This window comes from Mchenga conophoros, linkage group LG4 (assembly GCF_057382185.1).
Source record: "Mchenga conophoros isolate Kocher_MC1m ecotype Shallow Benthic linkage group LG4, M_conophoros_male_GT1.1, whole genome shotgun sequence".
In the NCBI taxonomy this organism is placed as follows: domain Eukaryota; kingdom Metazoa; phylum Chordata; class Actinopteri; order Cichliformes; family Cichlidae; genus Mchenga; species Mchenga conophoros.
In genome coordinates, this window is record NC_140529.1 from 7621333 (window position 1) to 7633657 (window position 12325).

Sequence of the window (12325 nt, forward strand, 5' to 3'; positions counted from 1 at the left end):
ATAAAAATTATGGGGTTGAATGTGATAAACTGCGCCATTTCAGCCCGACATTCACCAGTTGTGTTCTTTAACTGCCATAGGGACTACACTTTTCTCCCCCAAAAGTTAGCAACCACAAAATGTTAGTGGCTGAGTAAGTTTCGACAGATTTTTTTTCTGTGAAAAACATCCAGTGGTGGTGCTTGAGAAACAACACTTATGTGAGTGGAAACTTAAGCTAACCATTAATATAAAAAAATTTAATGTAACAACACAGGAATTCACAATTTAATGCATTTTGAAGACAGATCATTCATTATGTCAGGAAGTTGTTCAAGAAACTCGCTGCAGTATCCAGCAACCTTTGAAATTTTGTGTTGAAGGAGAGACTGAACAACAAAACAATGTTGCTGCTGTCCAAATGTGTACAATCTGCACTCTACATCACCACAAACACACCAGAAAACATGCAGAACTGAGGAGACATGCGGGAAACGAGGAATCTGATGTGAGTCACTCTGATCAGACGGAGGCCAGTAAACGTGACTCAGTGCTGACGTGGTGAGAAGCTCATTCATGTGAGTGCCAAAGCCACAGATAAGCGTGCTGTTTGCATGTCTCTCTCTCTTTCACACAAACACACCATCTGTCGTGAGTTCCTCCTCCATCTGACTTCCTCGAACTTTTAGTGAGTGTGTCACAAAAACAGAGTTCTCTCCAGATTTAACTGTAGCACAAAATATACATAATAGTGAAGCCGGCTGAGCTGCAGAAACTCAGCTCATATATGCACTCACCAAACACTTTAGTAGGTACACTCTGCTAGTACGCTTTTGCCTTTAAAACTCCCTGAACTCTTCATGGTGTAGATTCAACACGGTATTGGAAACACTCCTCAGAGATTTTGGTTCATGTTGACATGTCACGCAGATGCTGCAGATTTGTCAGCATGCACGCCTATGATGCCAATCTCCTACCACCACAACACACCAAAGGTGTTCTATTGGATGTAGACCTGGTGACTGTGGAGTGAACTCACTGTAAAGTTCAAGAAACCAGTTTGGAATGATTTCAGCTTTTGTGACATGGTGCATTATCGTGGTCAAATCAGCCATTGGAAGACGGGAACACTCTGGTCTTATGGGAATGAAAAATACTCAGGTAGGCTGCTGCGATTAAATACCGCTCAAATACTAACGGGCCCAAATGTGCCACTAAAACATCATCCACATCAGCTCAAAGCAATCTGCCAATTCTTATTAAACCTCTAACATTAACATCACATTGTTGTCAGTCACTGTTTTCTCTGTAAACCTTAGAAATGGGAGTGTAGAGAAATCCCAGTCGATCAGCACTTTCTGATGGGCAGGTCAGCTGCTCAGCCCAACTGACACCAAAAACCATGCCACGTTCACAATCACGTCAATCATCTTTCTTTCACATTCAAAATGGTTACCTGCCTAAATGCAGTTGCTTTCTGCCATGTGATTGGCTGATTAGATAGTTGCATTCACGAACAGATGAAATGTGCGCCTGAAAAAGCTGGTGCTATGCATACTGCTGTAGAGCACAGCTACCTGTTGATGCCAAACAAACACCCTAAAACCCTAAAGTGTTACATATTATTATCCCACCCATCTATCATCCATGTAATGGTGCGTTCACACCAGTGTAAAGAAAAATTTTGCCCTCCGTTACTTGTATTGTTGTCAGTTAACAAACTCACATACATTCATGTCTAACAGCTTACAGAACGAAGACTATAACTGATAGTTGGAATCAAGTAATATGAACATATTTTAATAACTTACTATTAAGTAGTGTCGCTTGTTTTTGGTTTTACTTTATTTTGCGCTATCAAATATTTAAGTTTAACATTGAGTAGTTATGTTCTTTATCGTGCTACCACATTTATGCATGGAAATATGTTAGCTAGCATATTTCCATATGAGCTATATACCATCATGCTACCAGATGTAAGGACAGAAATACCTTGGTGCCGTTATACTAGCACACTTTGGTACAAAAATCTTTGCTACTGTCAAGCAAGCACATTTAGGGCCAGAAATACACTGACACAAAGCACATGAACAGACAGCACAGATAAAAGACTCAATTACTGCCCGATACACTTTTTAAGTATAACCAGGGTGACCATATTGATGACATTTACAAACACTAAATAAAGTGTGTGCCTTTAGCTACATGTGGCTGATGGTCTGGATTTACTTTAGATAACTGCACATTTTCTGTCTAACCACATTTGTGCTCAGAGAGAGCTACAGTGGTACTATGGATGAATACAGTAAAGTAGTAAATCAAGAATTCAATTTATGGCTGCTTTAAACAAAACAAAAACAACTAATTACTCAGCTAAAATGCCTTTATTTGAAATGTAGTGAATAGGTCTTTATTTAAACTGTACTTGTATTGTAGATAACCCTTTATTTCTGTTTGTCTCTACATCATAAGTTGAATCTGTCATATTTTATCATAAAGACTCTTGACTCTTTGCACATATAGTACAAAGAATTCCTTCATTGCCAAATTTATTTTGTTAAATCTACTTTACAGCATTATGCTGTTGACATGGTGGAGAGCAGTTTTTTTTTCTTTTATAGAGACTAGAGAGACCGCTAGAGAGATTGTTTCTCTGTGTAACTTTTCCCGTTGTCATAAACCAGAGAGCCACTACTGAGGATCGTTGCTGACCCACTGCACTCTTGGTGTCGCAGCTTTGCTAATCTAAAAGGAAGGTAACTAAAACACAGTGATTCTGCATCATAGTTTCCAAAAGTCTCAGTCTCTGTCATGCCAGATTTTCAAAGTAAAACTGGGTCAAAGGCATTTTCAAAGTTTTATGGATCCAGTGTGGATCCTGGTTTAAACAACAGAGTCATTATTTACCCTGCAGTTCTCAGGCAGGGTTGACATAGCATGCAAATTTAATTCAAATCGCCCCACCTCTGCTCTACTTGTTCCAAGACAAACTTTGGGCATGTTTTTCCAGCAGCTCTGTGGGGAGTCTAAAATAACCCAAGGTGTACTGGGAGATGTAGTCCTACTCGCCTCCCTGTTAGGTTATCTTGGGTGTTGCACCGATAGCCCCCCAACACCACAGAGAGATTTCCCTTTTTATCAACCACCCAAAGAGTGTCTGATTATATAAGCAGAGGAAATCACCAGTGATATTCACACCACACACTCAAACACAACTTCAAACACACTGAACCTAGAGCACACAGGTTTGTTTGACTAGCTTTAGTTGTGTATCTATAGGTGTGTCTGTTATTAGCAATAGCTGAGTGCAGATGGTCTTGCATTAGACTGAATCCACTTGTACATGCACACACACATGCACTGTGCCAGACTCTTATCTCTCTTCCCCAGAGAGGCCAATCCTGACTTCCTGCAATCACTCAGGACTCACTTGGCTTGCCCGCATACAGTACAGGAAGGGAATGAGAGTGTGTGTGTGCGTGTGTGGCCCCCAAAACAGCTTCCTGCAGATAAACAAACAAAGGCCTAAGTGATATGCTCACCTTTTACCCTTTCCTCATGGTGTAAACACTTCATCACTTTTCCACTCTTTGAAGTAATTTAAAGCTTCACAAGACAACTTCACACCACTGCCCTCCCACAGTGGGGTGAAAAGTGATTTAGAAAAAAACAAGCGGTCTCATGTACAGACACAACCTATAACTGTTCTGTAAGAAATAACTAAAAATCGGCCAACCATTTTGACCAAACAAATCTACTGTAATTAAGCTCCACTAAGCCAGACTGTCTAGCTCCAGCAGTCTTTCTGGGGACACTGGTCAGTCCAAGGGGGCAAAGTAAACAGACAGAGAAAGCAGCATGCTAATAATGCTATGAAATACTATTCATTTCATAAGAACATTTAGTTTAGACTTTAATCAGCATTTTGCATAAAAATGCTGATTCAGTGATAAAGTGATGAAGTCACATATTGTACTAATTGAGTCTTGTTTACTTCTTAAGTTACCAGGATAATGTTCGCTATTGCTAATGGCTGTTGCTCTGCTCTCCAAACATTCAAAGATTCATCTTGTGTGATTTTTGTAAAAGTACACAAAATATTTATTTTCTGCTAGCATTAATTATTTCTCTCTTGATGCATACTCAATGATATGAGCATGATAGTAAGTAAATCCTCCAAAATAGATCTGTTCATCTGAACAGAATCAGTTTTTGGGGGCATTAGTTCTGTCTTTCACTAGAATAGATAGTATTTGAAATGTATGTACAGTAGTGGTAGCAGGGGCTTTCTTAAATAAATTAGGTGAGCCTACTTTGTGACACTAAAAACAGAGCAGTAACCATCAGTTTCTTCAGGGAGTATCTGATGTCATGGATGAAGTCTAACTCCCCCATCTTGGATTGCAGCTGGTACTGGTGGTCCTTGTACTGCTTTGAAGCTTCCTGGAGCTTGGCTGAGTACATCAACCAGTACTCCACTGCTACAGGCTCTGGTTAGTGGTCTTCAAGCTTACAGTGAATCTTCAGAGCACCACTTCTGCTACAGCTGCTACGGAAACAGGAGGAAGCTAGCAGCCACTTAACTTTCAAAAATATGAGTGAGGGGATTTTCCATGACCAATGGGTATGAAAGTTCGGCCCTATAGACTCCAATGTTATAATGTTCCACTTTACAGCATTGTGGCTGATACAAGAAATGTTTTTGCTAATCCAAAGATTAGCAAAAACATTTCTTGAGTGTCTGTCTCTACTATTTAGAGTCGCTGAACTGAACTGAGCATTTTTAATTCCTTACCCGATTAATATTCTACCCTGCGGTCTGGTACATGCCATCTAATAAAGTGTTGCTACATTTTTAGTGAATTAAAGTCTAACATTTTATTATGCTATTCAATTCAATTCAATTTTATTTATATAGCGCCAAATCACAACATAAGTCGCCTCAAGGTGCTTCATAGATAGAGAGAAAAACCCAACAATCATATGACCCCCTATGAGCAAGCACTTTGGCAACAGTGGGAAGGAAAAACTCCCTTTTAACAGGAAGAAACCTCCAGCAGAACCAGGCTCAGGGAGGGGCGGCCATCTGCTGCGACCGGTTGGGGTGAGAGAAGGAAGACAGGATAAAGACATGCTGTGAAAGAGAGACAGAGGTTAATAACAGATATGATTCAATGCAGAGAGGTCTGTTAATACATAATGAGCGAGAAAGGTGACTGGAAAGGAAAAACTCAATGCATCATGGGAATCCCCCGGCAGCCTACGTCTATTGCAGCATAACTAAGGGAGGATTCAGGGTCACCTGGTCCAGCCCTAACTATATGCTTTAGCAAAAAGGAAAGTTTTAAGCCTAATCTTGAAAGTAGAGATAGTGTCTGTCTCCTGAATCCAAACTGGAAGCTGGTTCCACAGAAGAGGGGCCTGAAAACTGAAGGCTAGCCCTCCCATTCTACTTTTAAATACTCTAGGAACAACAAGTAGGCCTGCAGAGCGAGAGCGAAGTGCTCTAATAGGGTGATATGGTACTACAAGGTCATTAAGATAAGATGGGGCCTGATTATTTAAGACCTTGTATGTGAGGAGCAGGATTTTGAATTCAATTCTGGATTTAACAGGAAGCCAATGAAGGGAAGCCAAAACACGAGAAATCTGCTCTCTCTTTCTAGTCCCTGTCAGCACTCTTGCTGCAGCATTTTGGATTAGCTGCGCAAATGGAAGAACGCAGTCTTACATATTTGTTTAATATGTGCATTGAAGGACATGTCCTGGTCAAAAATGACTCCAAGGTTCCTCACAGCGTTACTGGAGGCCAAGGTAATGCCATCCAGAGTAAGAATCTGGTTAGATACCATATTTCTAGGCTTTTCAGGGCCGAGTACAATAACCTCAGTTTTATCTGAATTAAGAAGCAGAAAGTTAGTGGCCATCCAGGTCTTTATGTCTTTAAGACATTCCTGCAGTTTAACTCATTGGTGTGTGTTATCTGGCTTCATGGACAGATAGAGCTGGGTGTCATCTGCATAGCAGTGAAAATGTATGCTATGTCTTCTAATGATACTGCCTAAGGGAAGCATGTATAATGTAAACAGAATTGGTCCTAGCACTGAACCCTGTGGAACTCCATAATTAACCTCAGTGTGTGAAGAGGACTCTCCATTTACATGAACAAATTGGAGTCTATTATATATCTTATTTTATTAGGGCAGCACGGTGGCACAGTGGTTAGCACTGTTGCTGCACAGCAAGAAGGTCCTGAGTTCAATTCCACCATCAGGCCGGGGGCTTTCTGTGTGGAGTTTGCATGTTCTCCCCGTGTTTGCGTGGGTTCCCTCCGGTTATTCTGGCTTCCTCCCACCGTCCAAAGACATGCAGCTTGTGGGGATAGGTTAATTGGATAATCCAAATTGCCACTAGGTGCGAATGGTTGTCTGTCCCTGTGTGTTAGCCCTGCAACATACTGGCGACCTGTCCAGGGTGTACCCCGCCTCTCGCCCTATGACAGCTGGGATAGGCTCCAGCGACCCTGAAAAGGATAAGCGGACGTGAATGAATGGATGGATGGAATATTTTATTAGTCTGTTACTTAGCTGATATGTACATCTGTCTATTATACCTGTACAGTTTATAGATACAGCTTGCTAGCCAAGCTAGTTTTTTTTAAGTGGTCTTAAGTAAAAGTTCTGCAGGCTTTCTATAAGTCTGTCAAAGTTTTTCTTTAGACACTGACTGGTGGTTCATTTTCAACTTTTCTCATTTTCAGTACAGTCCTTTTTCCTGAACATTTTCAGGGGAATGATTTAACTGACCAATAAATCACTGCAGCACATAAAGGGCACCTAACTCAAGGGACAAACTAGTGTTGTGTTTACATGTAACAGGTAACTTAGCAAAGAATCAGTTTTAAAAGGTTTCGATCCTGTGTCTGTATCCTGCATCTTTGTTTCAGCAACAGAGCTTTATTATGTTGTTTTAAATGTATTTTTGTTGTTCTGGTCTGTGTGCGACTTCACACATGATGTTTCTGTTTCTGCTCCTGTTTCTATTTTTATTGCACTGAGCATATAAATGTCACAAAAATTAACCATGAGAATAATAAAGTTCTTGTGTGTGTGTATATAATTTGCTCCCATTTGTGGAACCTACAAGAAAAATATCAACAATAACACAGTTTGACAGGTATACAATTGTATTTTTTCACCAATAAAGTGATTCCCAAAGGTCTCTAAGAAGAAAATCTGTCATATCTTAGCATGCTTTACAATGCATCCTTAAAAATTTTAAGTAAACTGGACAAAAGATCAAACACTATCTACAAGAGATAAACAATATCTGAAAGTCAAGTCCTTAAGAAATAAGAAACTATCCAGCAACGACCTGACGAAGGACCTAAGAGATGCATCTGCTCAATACTGTCTGCAGAAGTCTCAGCTAATGCAGTCAAAACACATCAGTCATGGCCTCCCTACAGCCCAGACCTCAACATTATTGAAGCAGGGTGGGATCAACTTGGCATAGAACAGAACAAAAAGCAGCCAACATCCAACGAAGCAACCTAGTATCAAGGCAAAATGTGACACGCATGCAGAAATTGCATTACCAGCAGGGGGAGATAATATATGCCAAGCCACAAAGTCGGTAGTGAGCAAGTAGTGACTCCGTTACTGTACATGGAAGTTTTTCAACTTGTTTTGGTGGTAATAATAATAAACCTCTCCTAATCAGGTGTTTCTGATATTTAGTCCACTCCTTGACATAGTATAGCCATCACATTACTGCTGAATTTCATCTGACTAATAAATAACTGAACAACTGGAAACATCATTGCAAACACCACACAGAGGGCTGCATTTCATGTAAATGGACTGCATCATTGGAAGCATCCTGATAGGGTGCATCACTCTACTTTATGACAACTGGGCCGCTTTGGATGGCGAGCTGCTGAAGGACGGAAGAGAAAAATATTGGCATCCCTCGCTCCATGAGAGGTGCATTAGTCACGCCAATATGAAAAGCTCAAAAGATCATCAAGGACACAGGTCAGGTGGTCCACACTCACTCTGTGGAAAATGATGGTGGGGCATTAAATCACAAGATGCCCATTTCCAAGAGAGTTTCTTCCCACAGGGAGTCAGAGTGGTGGGGTATGCTCACATACAAGCACTTACACTCTGGATTCCCTTCTATCAGTCATCATAGCATTTTGTGAGAAATATATCACTGATTACACTGCGCTGAGCTCAAAAATAGAATTAATCAGGTTTGGGAGAACGGGTTTTATTTGCTGGGTGAATTTGGAATTCATGTTGAACTTGCGAAGAGTGTTTAAAAAAAATCCTAATAAAATTACATTGCTGGGGCACTTCAGTTTGTATTCCTTTAATTGGCACTAGTGAGGCCACGCAAGTGATCTAATTAAACTAATGACTGACATGGTGGGGAGGGGGAGGCTTTTAATCAGAGCGCCGTTAAACCCAGACTACGAAGTACAGGGTTAGGCAGATTAATGCAGGATTATGCCCATCTGCACTCCCACTGTCTAGGAACAGAAGCCAGCAAAAGGCTGGGAGTGCGCAATACATGACAAACAACTCCATCACAGAGACGTTTAACTGCATCCTGAAAAAATAAAGTTTGGTGAAAAATAGACCATCTCAGCTTCAGTTCTATCCATCACGCCTCAGCAGCTGTTGCCTACCAGCTTTAACATAGGGAGGAATCCAACAGAGTTTATTGGATAAAGATTAGAGTCCTGAATACTGACAAAAAAAGAGGAAGGTTACATTACTTTGCACAACTCTAGAGCTGAAATTATATTAGGGACGATTTAAGTTTTAGGTCATTCAAGCTAATGCTTAATTTCAGTCCATTACAGATATTTCTTGTGTGAAAAGAGGTTTTTATTTGATTTGTTTTACATATCAGGGCCTAAAAGGGAAGATTCTTGATGGCTTAAATTCTTTAAATATTTTAAGCAAATCAACTTATGCTCTGCTCGAGTATGGAAGTGGAATAGATTCACAAATTACTACCCTCATTCAGCAATTCTGACTTGCAACCTCATATTTGCTGAATGCTGAGGTCTGGACGGTACTTTGGATAAAAGGTTATAATATGAAATGTGACTTTTTATACTCTGCAGACTTCTGTATTCCCACACTCTGACAATAGTTTCTATGTGTGACTTTTGAACACTTTTTAGGGAGTACTGCATGAATCATCAGAGATATCATGAGAGAATCTATGAGAGAATTCTGATGGTGGTGAAATCAAATTTGACCGGTGCAGTTTTCCTTTTTTGTTACCACTGAAACGTTACGTTAACTTACCAGTAAGTCTCAGTAAGCTGTTGAAATTTTGTTGATATTTTCTTTGACTCCAGGAAAAAAACGACACCATTATTCTCAATAAAGAACCAGTTTCTTTTCTTACAGCTCCTCATCATATCATCTTTGATCATTTAGCCACAGTGACAGAACTAGGACTATACCTTAATATTCTTTAACTGTCAGGGAGTCAGCTGCCAGGACCTTAAATTTTTGCTGTTGATTACAACACTTTGCAATCAAAAAATACAATTTCTGCTGTTTTCCAAAAAGCCACTGATACGACCAAATTCAACAATAATCAGTTAAAATAGTTCAACAGTTTTGTCACAAAATACAAATAATTTTTTTCCACATTTGGTCTGGTTTTCTGTAGCTCAAGAAGTAGAGCAGGTCATCTACTAAGGTTGGTGGTTTGATCCCTGGCTGCTCTGGATGCCTCTGGATGTATTCGTGTGAGTGTTAAGTAGAAAAGCACTTAGGCATAGAGAAAGGTACTTATATGAAGGAGGCATGTTGTAAAAAGTGCTATATAAGCACCAGCTCATTTTATCGTTCTCTTTTCCTTAGTCCATTTTTGCATCTTTTCAACAAACTATCCTATCAAACTGAAAAGGATACCCATTTCCATACCAAAAGAAGCAAAAAAATTTTTTTTCACAAAGCGCTTATGTTTTGTTGTTATTTGGATGAGGTTGTGCAGATATGATCCAATATGATGCAGGCTGGTGTATTCAGTGATGCCCCAGATCCTTCCAGAAGGCCTTTGGCCACTGGCATCAGCGCCAGCATTTGGCCATGTATTACACCACTAATAGTTAGCTATAACTGCCACTAATACAAGACACATTATAAGACATGTCTTCGAAAGACTCCTGAATTTACATATATGGGAGAATTTCGTAAGAACAAAGACGGTGGGACCTTCCAGAGAAGAAAAAGGATTTCTTAAGAATGGTGATTTGACTGGTGTTGGATAATACTGTTACTGCTTTATTCTAGTGACCACTGAAATGCAAGTTAGTGTACAAAATGCCTCAGATTAACTGCTCATAAGATGTGTTACCAAGATGGCTTCCAAGTGCTGAGATATGCTTCTAGAAGAATGTCGATATTGGTACACTGCCATCAATAAATGTCAACTCATATAGGTGTCAGTAAGGTATAAATTGAAAGTAAGACAAATATCTGGATGGTGCATTCTCTTCACCCCTAGTAATTAGGTGTAATTTGTACCTATACTAATTAATTTCAACCTGTAACATGTTAGCTAAATAATAACACACACAGACAAACAGATCTGATTTAGCCATTCCAGCCAACAGAGACATCACAATAATGTAGCATGTACATAGTGTGGGAGATAATCCACTCATTTCCAAACAAAGGATTTGTGTTTCCTTCGAACACAACTGTAAACCACCAGCTGGCTCCATCACACATCCGGCCCAGCAGTGGAGGCAGGGGAAACTAAAATGTGACCAAAATGTGTGAGAAAAACAAGACCACACCAGGGCGGGAAAAGTAAAACCCGTGTCACACATGTACATGCACACAGTTCCAGGTGAGGGTCATCTTTTCCAGTCTGTCACGATGCTCCCTTCACTGTCTCTGCTGTTATTTTCTCCTTTTTATCTTCAACTGCTTTTTTTTATATCTCAGTACAGCCACAGTCTCCCGCTGTTATTGTTGCTTTGTATTTTACACGTGATGTTCAAATGTGTGTCAGCTATACCTTACATTAACAGCAATGATTCTAATATGATTCAGAGAATATGAGAATGTGCTCATGTGGTCTTCAAGCATAATTTTATAGTGATGTTTTTTGCTGTCAACACAATATTTCTGCAGTGACTAAGAGCTGCCGTGCTGAGTTCAGCATTAATATAGGACCACATTTTTTACAAGCACCAACAATACAATGATTATTAAATAAAAACACAAACACGGGGTAACAATAATACTAAACATGGACCTTTTAAGATTAATGGGCCTGTAATACGTTATATATATATATATATATATATATATATATATATATATATATATATATATATATATATATATACATGACACACGATATTATGGCTGTACGTCCACACACACACACACACACACACACACACACACACACACACACACACACACACACACGTACGTGCCACCTTACTATAATATTTAGCTCCTTCCTTCGCTCACATACACGTATAAACACAGAGAAACACAGGAAAGACAAGGCCTACCTTAAGTGTTGTTTTTCCTCAATTCAGCGGCGATGAGAATAACAACCGTCTGACCGGTGGATAATAGGTCGGTCACGGTCGGGTTAATATCCAGCCCTCGGTGTATCCTTCTCCGTAAAACCCCGGTACAAACCAGCGGACCCGTTGTTGTGCGCGAGGCGGATTCCCACACTTCCCAAATTCCCCGTTCATTACCGGATATTAATATATTTTTATCAGTAGATGGACTGGTTATATTACGCTCATTATTCTCCTTCCACCGGTGAGCACGAGCTGACGTCTGAAGAGCTCCGGTGGCACGAGTCTCCTCCGGTCGACGGGAGGTGCTGCATTATTCATAAGAGGGGCGTGGCCAATACGCGGAGTGTGTGTGTTTGGGTGCGCGCGCGTGCTACAAACAACAGAATGCTTGGGCTGGGTTCAGTTAAACCAGCGTAGTCGCGATGAAGCGCTCGCGACGACGACATCTAGCGGCCAAAAGGTAATTTGCAGAAATAAATCTAATCAAAAGGCACATTTATTTTGCTGGAGAAAGTCAATGAGCAACATGGTTACGTTATATGATTCGTAGAGTAACAAATGCGTGTTAATCCGCATGTGAAAATAGACCACTGTTGTGTTAGTGTGCTTGTATCAGTTTTTTGTCTCTGTAACGTGGTTGTTTTTTGCTTGTTTGTTTATTGTTTTTAGCTGACCTGTTCACCTGTTATCTCAAGGCTTTAAGTTTGCACGATTTGGGCACGTTGAGTGACAGGTGAATCTAAACGATAAACGATGATC

General features: G+C 40.2%; 1 protein-coding gene across 1 annotated transcript in view; it reads right to left on the bottom strand.

The window, feature by feature from the left end:
• tanc2a (tetratricopeptide repeat, ankyrin repeat and coiled-coil containing 2a) overlaps positions 1-11862 on the bottom strand; it is a 59756-nt gene extending 47894 nt beyond the window's left edge. The window contains exon 1 of the mRNA XM_085270170.1: positions 11546-11862. The gene's annotated coding sequence lies outside the window, so the exon portion shown is untranslated. The remainder of the gene's footprint in view (positions 1-11545) is intronic.
• Positions 11863-12325: the final 463 nt, after the last annotated feature.